Below are 10,542 nucleotides of genomic sequence, written 5' to 3'. Positions count from 1 at the left end.
GCGTGGAGACTTAGTTCCACCGAGGACATCTCTAAATTTTCCTATACATAGTTCCACTCGGGGACCCGCTAAGCCTCCCTGCATAGCCCTTGGCTACGTATCTGGGACCGGGCCCCAATGATTAAGTCAAAGAAGATAATTGGCTCATCCGTACCATTATATTGGATATGTGGTAGCACGGAAAGGTGCTCAAGACCAATGGCATCCACTCGGTCCTTAATCAATCCAAGCGGACTATGCCCATGTGACTTCATTCTCTAGGCCCTACCATTCCGCTCGAATCTCGGTACTACCACTTCACTAACAACCAAACCAAACCAGTGCGATCAAGGGTAACCGGTAAATGTGATACTCCAGCTGTTCTTTCTAGTAAGCAAGATGAGTATTCTAAGCAGAGCTAAGCATCTAGTCAAGTTAAATAATTATCTGACTAACAAGTGACAAGTACATGGATAAACCAATCAAAAAAGGACAATGCATTAAAGTGGGTACAAGAATGTAATACGTACATAATTTATATACCCAACATTACCCGATGAGATAACTAAACTAATCAAATTAAATAGGTGCAAGGAATTATGCTTAGCTGCCTGCCTTGGTTAACTTCGGGTCCGACCACGAACTGGACTCCAGGTTCGGGCTCAACGGGCTCGGTGGGCTCCACGGTTTCGTTCTCCGACGATTCAGTCACTATGATGCACGAATGCAATGCAAGGATTAGCTCGATGCCAAGATTGTGCATTAACTAAAATGCATGAAATGATATGCATGAAATAGTACTTCTGAATGGATATTTTCAGCGGAATTGAACATCGGCAAAGTTGCACAAATGGGCTACACCAGTCAGACCGGTTAACTGGACCGGACAGACCGGTCTGCGCACGCTGACAGCCACCACCAGTCAGACCGGTTAACTGAACCGGGCAGACCAGTTACTGGCAGACTGTCCGCTCCAAAGAGCCGGACCGTCCGTGACTCGACTTCGACGCGGCGACCATGGCGCAGCGGCGGCAACCCACGCGAACGAGCGCGGAAACTCGATGAACGAGGAAGAACGAGGAGAGCACAAGCATCACTAGCTCACCTACAGCCGATTTGAGATGCTGGGCCGAGGAAACGGTGACCGGAAGAGGGAGTTCTACGGTGAGGTGAATCTAGGGCGGAACTGGAACTTGCGATTGGGGGATCCACGATTTCCGGCGAGATGATGGTCGGATCTCGAGTTTGAGGGGCCGTGGAGGGAGCGAGAAAGGTTGGGGAGCTTCAAGTGCGAGGGATTTGGGATCCATGGAGGGAGTTGGGCGGATTTTTGGATCGATGGATGGTGTTCTTGCGGTTGGAGGTGGAGCTGAGCGAGAGAGAACGAGAGACAGTGCAGCTCAAGGGATGGAGCCGTGGACAAATTGACGACGCAAGAGAGTTAAGCGGCGCGGCGTGGTGGTGCTTGGCTATTGGCTGCGGCTTCCCCCGGCACGCGCTTACCGAGGATGGCCGGCGCGCGTCGAAGGCCTCGCTCGACACGCAGCACGCCAAAACAGGGGAACTAGCGGACTGTCCGGGTGGGAAACCGGACTGTCCGGGCAGAGCTAGAATTTTTTGGGTCGTGACAACTCTCCCCCCCTTAGAAAAATCTCGTCCCGAGATTTGGATATGCAAGAGGGGAAGGATAAAACTCGGACTAGGTTGAGGCCATAATCACCTAGACAGAACAAACATCTAAGAGAAGATGTGCAAAGGCATAGGTGATGTGGTGTGATGAGATATTCCTAGAGTCTTCTTGATGGTGATTGTGTACACATATAACAATATCCAGAAAGATGAACTCCATTAAGAAAGTGGGGTGTGGTCAAGTGCGGAAGGAACGGTGGGTCAGGGGGGGGCTTGAGCCTCCCCTACCGCCACCGGAGCCATGAAGCCCCCCTAGAGCCCCTCCATGAATTTTTGAGGCTGGATGCAATGTGAAGGGGGGACTGGAGGTGGAAGACAAGCTGCAGTCGTGTTGCTCACGAATTAGACCGAGAAACACACTATGGCGGCCCACTAAAATGTCAAGCCCAACTGCCCAAGGCCCAGCGAGAGAGAGCAAAAAATCTAAACCACATCGTGCATCCCCACCAGGCAGCCGGCGGCTCATTGCTCGACAGGCAGAGCCGCAGAGGCGACGCAGATCCAGGCGGAGAGGCGGTCGGCGGATGGCGGGCAACTGGGCAGGGCGCCCGCGCTGTGCGGCAGTGGCCACAGGCCACAGCGGTGAGCGGCAGGCCACCCGGCGGCCAGTAGCCCAGTACCCAGTGCCCAGCGGCAGGGGGGCCACGGGCACGGCCGCACGGGGCCCGAGCCCGCGCGCGGCACGCGGCACCCGGCGCGGCACGCGGCGCTCCGTCAGCGGCAGGGGCGGCGCCAAAGCCCGCACGGCAAGTCTGCCTGCGCGCGGCTGCGCCGGGACCTGCGCCCAGGCGCCCAGCGGCAGGGGCGGCGCCACCGCGCCAGGTAATAGCAGGCACCTTCTATTCTCAATTTCTTTGATTCAGTAGATCTATGATTCAATTTTCATTTTCAATGATTCAAAATTTGATTGGTATAACAGATTTCAGAATGTCGAAAAGAACTATACAATCATATTTTTCAAGTTCAAGTGCTTCAACTCCACACACTAATGAGAGCACATCTGAACCAAAGAAATCTAGAGCAGAGTTTAGTCATTCAGATTTAATTGGGGATCCTGGAAAACGCAAACCTATTGATGATTATCAACCTGAAATTAGAGATCAAGTAAGGAGGGCATATGCTTTGAATGGTCCAACTCAACCTCGTGATCTTGTATTTCCTCGTAAATGGATGAGTGGTGAATTTAGATCTTTTCAGAAGACTTGGTTTGATGAATTTGATTGGCTAGAGTATAGTGAGTACAAAGGTGCAGCTTATTGCTTGTATTGCTATCTCTTCTTTAATTCGTCAAAGCCTGAAAAATTTGGTAGTTCGGTCTTTGCACATCAAGGTTATGTGAATTGGAAGAAAGCTAAGGATACTTTTAATAAGCACAATGTTTGCAAGACTCATGTAGAAGCTAGGCAAAAGTGTGAAGACTTTATGAACCAAAGGACAAATGTGGGTAGAAAATTAGTTCAAGTGGGTAAGGAGGAAGAAAAACGCTATGAGATTCGTTTGACAACTTCTTTAGATGTTGCAAGATTTCTCATAATGCAAGGGGATGCTTTCCATGGACATGATGAGTCTTCTACTTCGCTTAACAAGGGTACATTTAGAGAAATGGTTGATTGGTACAAAGATAAGGTTGAGATAGTGAAGGCGGCATATGAAAAAGGTTACAAAAATTGCCAAATGTTATCTCCTTATGTGCAGAAAGATCTTACAAAAGCTTGTGCAGAGGAAGTCATGAGTGTCATTATGGATGAGATTCGTGGTAGAAAATTCTCAGTGCTTATTGATGAGTCTCGAGATGTATCAATAAAGGAGCAAATGGCAGTAATTCTAAGGTTAGTAGTTGCATTTTCTTGCTTACGTTATTACCTCTATTTCTATAGTTTTACTAACACACGATGAAATATGGCATGCAGGTTTGTGAATGATGAAGGGAAAGTGATGGAGAGATTTCTTGGACTTCAGCATATTGAGAGTTGTACAGCTATTGCATTGAAAGAAGCTTTGGTCCGTATGTTGAAAGGATGTTTTGCTTGCAAAGCATCATGATGTGTTGCTAGAAAAGATTGAGAATGGTGAGATTATGACCGGAAGAGGTTTAAACCAGGAAAGTGGTCTAGCTAGACCTGGAGACACCAGATGGGGTTCACATCTTAAAACTTTGCTTCGCATTTTGGTGATGTGGGAGGCTATCATAGATGTCCTTGAGATAGTCAAGAAAGATTCTGTTAAACCAGCATGTACTGGAGGAGCTTTAGGTTTAATTGGAAAAATGGAGAGCTTTGATTTTGTGTTCATCATGCATTTGATGATAGAATTGTTGGGCATGACAGATATTTTTGTCACGTGCTTTGCAAAGGAAAGACCAGGACATAGTTGAAGCTATGCATTTGATAACGGATGTGAAAGATAGTTTGCAGGATTTAAGAGAAAATGGATGGGAGCCATTACTTAAAAAAGTGAAAACTTTCTGTGAGAAGAATGAGATTGAAGTGTCAGATATGGATGAGGAAATAAATATCAGAGGGACATCTAGACGTAGGAAGCAAAAGGTAACAAACATGCATTACTATCATGTTGAGATTTTTCTTGTCGCCATTGATGCCATCTTGACTGAGTTGAACCATCGATTTAGTGAAATCAGTTCAGAGTTATTAGTATGTATGGCTTGTTTTAACCCAAGGAACTCCTTCTCTAATTTCAATGTGGATAAACTTATGAGACTTGCTGAAATTTATGCTGAGGATTTTGATATTGGTGAGCTTACTCTTTTGCCAAATCAACTTAAATCCTTTGTCAACCGTGCTAGAAGAACTCAAGAGTTCCTTGGATGTTCTGAACTTGGAAAAGTTGCTGAAATTATGGTCAAGACTGTTCCCCATCTTCTTCATTATCGGATGAGCTTTCATGATGATCTTCTTCTTCATTGCTTGAGCTAGATTCTTGCTTGATCATCTTGAGCTTGCGGTGCTTGTTGGCCTTGGTTTTGAGAGCAATTGATTTGCTTGTTGTTGGCTCTTCGGTCATACCAAGGATACTCATTTCATGAGCGCGAATTTCGCCCACAAGCTCTCCCACTTCCATTGTATCAAGATTCTCCTTTTGAAGCATAGCATTGATAATGTTGTACTTGGGCTTCGGAAGGAGCATGAGAATCTTGCGGTTGATGGAGCCACTGTTAATTTTGGAAACTTCAAGAGCATTAATGTCCTTGACAATGACATTCAAGCGGGAATACATATCATTGCAATTTTCATGAGCAAGCATTTTAAAAGAATCATATTTTGCTTTAAACAAGTGATATTTTTGTTCACGGACTTTTGTGGAGCCTTCATGAATTTCAATTAGCTCTTTCCATATATCACTTGCTAAGTCCATGCCATTAACTCTAGCAAAGACTTCCTCACTAATGGCTTCGAAAATAGCATTTCTAGCCTTGGCATTCCATTTTAATTGTTCGGTGGTGGGAGTTCCGGTGAATCCGGTCTTAGTAGCCAACCACACTTCGGGGGCAATCGCATCAAGGTATGCGGCCATGCGAACTTTCCAATAAGCAAAGTTCTTGCCCTCGAAGTGAGGCGGCGAACCTCCCATCTTGGCCATAGCTCTAGGCGGTGAAGCCTAATGATCCAAATGAGCAACGTAGCTCTGATACCAATTGTAAGGATCGATGGACCAAGAGGGGGGTGAATTGGGCCTTTTTCAAATTTCTAAGAAAGATAAAACAAACTTAACCTATGCAATGCTAGTAAGGCTCAATTCACCAACCGGCTAAATAAAGCAAACTACACAAGCTAACAAAGATATGAAACTAAGCAAGGTAGAGCTAAGCTATGATCTCTAAGGTCAAGCACATGAAAGAATGCATGAAAGTAAGTGCTTGAAAGAAAGAGAGTGCAAGAGACAACCGGATTTTTCCCGTGGTGTCGATGTGTTGGCACACACCCCTAATCCACGTTGTGACACTCACTAAGAGTCTTGTCACCTCCCATGTCACCGAGACTTGGGTGCTCACTAAGAGTCTCCGTTCACCATCCCGGTGTGGTGGAGCTCAAGCCACGTACAATCTTCTTCTCCGGGCTCCCACAATCCTTGGCAAGCTCCGCGAGAAACACTTCGATCACCAAGATCGTCTAGGTGCTGCCAAACACCAAGAGTAACAAGTTCCTAAGCCTTCACTTGACCTACACTCAGTTGGCCCTAGCTCAAGCACACTTGCTACACTTGCAATGGATGAGTTCTTCAAGGTTGAAGCACAAACTAAGCACTAGATCTTCTCTCTTTTGCTCAAAGCTCTATCTCTTCTTCTCAAGGGTGGCCTCAGGTTTTCAAGGTGTCAAAGGCAACTGAAATGAACCAGGGGGTACCCTTATATAGAGTGGAGGAGGTCACATAGCCGTTGGAAGTTTTCTGTAGAAAAACCGTGACCACCGGAAGAACCGACGGTATAGAAAATATGGGCATCGGTTCAACCGGTCTCTCTGTGTCAAAGAAGTAGCCGTTGGAGTTCTGACACAGTATCCACGCTTGCGTCATTGCACCGGTGCATGCTCCGTAGGGGCATCGGTTCAACCGGTGCTGAAGAGGTTCGCTGATCAACTCAAACAAGCGTTCTGGAACAAAGTACATCCAATGCACCGGTGCTTTGTTTCTGAACCGTCGGTTCAACCGGTGCTGAAGAGAAGTTGGAGTCCATCAAACATGCTCTCTGGAACAAACGACTTTCATTGCACCGGTGCTTTGATTTCGGAGCGTCGGTTCAACCGGTGCTGAAGAGAGGTTGAAATCCATCAAAACATGCTCTCTGGAACAAAGGACTTTTATTGCACCGGTGCTTATCTTTTCAGCTATCGGTTCAACCGGTGCTTCACTTGATTTCTGCCTTCATCCAGAGAAGATAGACCGACAGGGTATCGGTCCTTCCGCCATGCATCGGATGCTCCGATGCTTGGGCACCGGTTCAACCGGTGCTGCTGATTTTCTTTGTTTGCAGCTGTTTTGACTTGGATTCGAATGTGACTTTGATTGTTGCTTCTTCCAAGAGTTGTGTTGACTTCTATTGACCATCTTTTGCTGTTTTTGAGTGAGTGTGCAAGATTTCTAAGGCCAACTCAAGTTTGATCAAGCTACTAACTCATGAACCCCTCTTAATAGTACGATCAAGAACTAGAAACTATAAAACCTAACTAAATCAAATGTCCTTCATCTCCTTATGACACTTGAGACTAGAAAGGTCCTTTATCTTTGAAATTGAGCCCTTGGTACGCATGATTGTTTCGAATGAGGGGTCTCCTTTCATATTTCATATGAGACTAATCCAGTTAATGAGCTTTCCTTTAAAACACACGTTAGTCACATACGGTTGTCATAAATCACCGAAACTTACCATTAGCATCTATCGGTCTAGATGCGCTACATAGTTCCACTCGGGGACCCGCTAAGCCTCCCTGCATAGCCCTTGGCCACGTATCTGGGACCGGGCCCCAATGGTTAAGTCAAAGAAGGTAATTGGCTCATCCGTACCATTATATTGGATATGTGGTAGCACGGAAAGGTGCTCAAGGCCGATGGCATCCACTCGGTCCTTAATCAATCCAAGCGGACTATGCCCATGTGACTTCATTCTCTAGGCCCTATCATTCCGCTCGAATCTCGGTACTACCACTTCACTAACAACCAAACCAAACCAGTGCGATCAAGGGTAACCGGTAAATGTGATACTCCAGCTGTTCTTTCTAGTAAGCAAGATGAGTATTCTAAGGAGAGCTAAGCATCTAGTCAAGTTAAATAATTATCTGACTAACAAGTGACAAGGACATAGATAAACCAATCAAGGAAGGACAATGCATTAAAGTGGGTACAAGAATGCAATACGTACATAATTTATATACCCAACATTACCCGATGAGATAACTAAACTAATCAAATTAAATAGGTGCAAGGAATTATGCTTAGCTGCTTGCCTTGGTTAACTTCGGGTCCGACCACGAACTGGACTCTGGGTTCGGGCTCAACGTGCTCGGTGGGCTCCACGGGTTCGTTCTCCGACGATTCAGTCACTATGATGCACGAATGCAATGCAAGGATTAGCTCGATGCCAAGATTGTGCATTAATTAAAATGCATGAAATGATATGCACGAGATAGTACGCCTGAATGGATATTTTCAGCGGAATTGAACATCGGCAAAGTTGCACAAATGGGCTACACCGGTCAGACCGGTTAACTGGACCGGTCAGACCGGTCTGCGCACGCTGACAGCCACCACCAGTCAGACCGGTTAACTGAACCGATCAGACCGGTCACTGGCGGACTGTCGTCTCCAAAGAGCCGGACCGTCCGCGACTCGACTTCAACGCGGTGACCATGGCGCAGCGGCGGCAACCCACGCGAACAAGCGCGAAAACTCTATGAACGAGGAAGAACGAGGAGAGCACAAGCATCACTAGCTCACCTACATCCGATTTGAGATGCTGGGCCAAGGAAACGGTGACCGGACGAGGGAGTTCCACGGTGAGGTGAATCTAGGGCGGAACTGGAACTAGCGATTGGGGGATCCGCGATTTCCGGCGAGATGATGGTCGGATCTCGAGTTTGAGGGGCCGTGGATGGAGCGAGAAAGGTTGGGGAGCTTCAAGTGCGAGGGATTTGGGATCCATGGAGGGAGTTGGGCAGATTTTTGGATCGATGGATGGTGTTCTTGCGGTTGGAGGTGGAGCTGAGCGAGAGAGAACGAGAGACAGCGCAGCTCAAGGGATGGAGCCGTGGACAAATTGACGACGCAAGAGAGTTAAGCGGCGCGGCGTGGTGGTGCTTGGCTATTGGCTGCGGCTTCCCCCGGCACGCGCTTACCGAGGATGGCCGGCGCGCGGCGAAGGCCTCGCTCGACACGCAGCGCGCCAAAATAGGGGAACTGGCGGACTGTCCGGGTGGGAAACCGGACTGTCCGGGCAGAGCTAGAATTTTTGGGGTCGTGACAATGTTGCACGAGTTTCACACGCATGTTATAAATGTTTTATCTGAATGTTGCATTTTATCGAGAGATTTAGAATGTTCAATGCAACGTAAAATGGATGTTGCGGTGGATTTTTTTTTCTCATCCCTCATGGATGATAATTAATTTTTTTGACTTACTTTGGATGTTGCAAACACTAATTTTTGATGTTACATATATTGATTTTCTATGTTCCAAAGGCTATTTTTGAATGTTGCATGGACCGTCCGACAGGAGATGTTCCCATCGGACGTCCGGGCGCTAGCAGCCCCCTTTGTTTTTCCTCCCTAGACAATAAAACTGTTCGTCCAGCCTCCTGAGACTCGTGAAACCATTCATGTAACCTCCTGAGCGGTTTGAGGCTGAGGTGGTAGCAGTTTTTCTCCTTTTCTTTTATTTTTATTTTGACTAGATCTTTTAAAACCTATAGTAAAAAAAATTATAAAATAGAAAATCCAATTTTGTTGAACTCCACATAAGTAGATCTACGCAGTGAATATATTATATGGTATACTTTAGTATAAATGTTTTGTTGTTATTTTAGATATATATTTTTCTGTAATTAATTTATAACTACAGTTTATATGATCCAATTATGGTGAAATTTTTATGGTGGACTAATCATTATGTGATTGAGCTGTAGTAAAAATTTTATAATTATTGGATCATATTTGACTGAGCTATAGATTTATTTATATAAACCTAAATAAATCTATTGATAATCTAGACGAATCTCTAGATAAATCAATAACTCAATCATACATGATCCAATAATAATAAAATTTTTCTTTCAATCGCTCCGTTCAACTGGTTTGTTAGCCGGCCAGTCAGCAATATATTTCTCTCACATCAAAACATCAGCCACTAGCTACCAGCCAGCCAGCAGTACTTGTTTTTACAACAAATCAGTACCAGCTACCAGCCACAGCCAGCCGAACAGAGCGAATAATTATGTAACATCAAAAAATAATTTTGTCACCTTTTCCCACAACCATTTTTTCTACCCTTCATGTAAGTGTCTTTCACTTTCAATAAATCATTCCATAGAGGGCATTAGAAGGCTTTTTGTGCAACATGGCGTCACAAGAATTATTCAGATATTTTTTCCAACATAATTTCTGCTAAAGTCCCTCCCCTTCGTCTAATCTCCACCACCATTTGCATAGCAGACTAATATTCATTTTCCTAAGGTCTTTAACACTGTGGCGAGTGTGGAGCCTTAGCATAGATGGCGAGCGCGGCTGTAAGGATGTTGTGTCATAAAGCGAGAGGATGAAGATGATTAGTCTGTTGGAAAGCGATTTCAACAATGTTTTCTTTTTTTACCGAACCTTTCTCTTTCGAAGAGTCTGTTAGAGTTGCTTTTACGTCACTGAACTATTCTTAGCTGCGTAAAAGAAATGAGATACAATGTCGTTTCAATACATAGCAACATCTAAAACAGATTAAGCTTGAGCCATCAATTAAGGCTTTGTTTAGATTTCAAAACGCAAAATGTAAAATTTTTATAAATCGCTTGCATGATGTACTAAATGTAGTAAAAAATAAATCGCATTACACAAATGAACTGTAAATCGTGAGACGAATCTAATGAGCCTAATTAGGACGTGATCAGACACTAAATTGCTACAGTAATGCTAAACAATCTCTAATGATGAATTAATTAGGCTCATTAAATTCGTCTCGTAGTTTACAGACGAGATTTATAATTAGTTTTGTGATTAGTCTACATTTAATACTTCAAATATTGAAAATTCTCTTCCAAAAACACAAAAACGCAAAATGCAAAGTAAACTAAACACACTATAAGCGAAAACAGCAGGGATGCACGGATTACAAGAGGCGCGCAGAGGAGCGGCAAAACAGCAGAGAGGAGAAACAAGAAAA

The sequence above is a fragment of the Panicum virgatum genome, chromosome 7N, assembly GCF_016808335.1.
Source record: "Panicum virgatum strain AP13 chromosome 7N, P.virgatum_v5, whole genome shotgun sequence".
NCBI classification, from domain to species: domain Eukaryota; kingdom Viridiplantae; phylum Streptophyta; class Magnoliopsida; order Poales; family Poaceae; genus Panicum; species Panicum virgatum.
The sequence above is the reverse complement of the archived record's forward strand: the minus strand, read 5'-3'. Positions refer to the sequence as shown.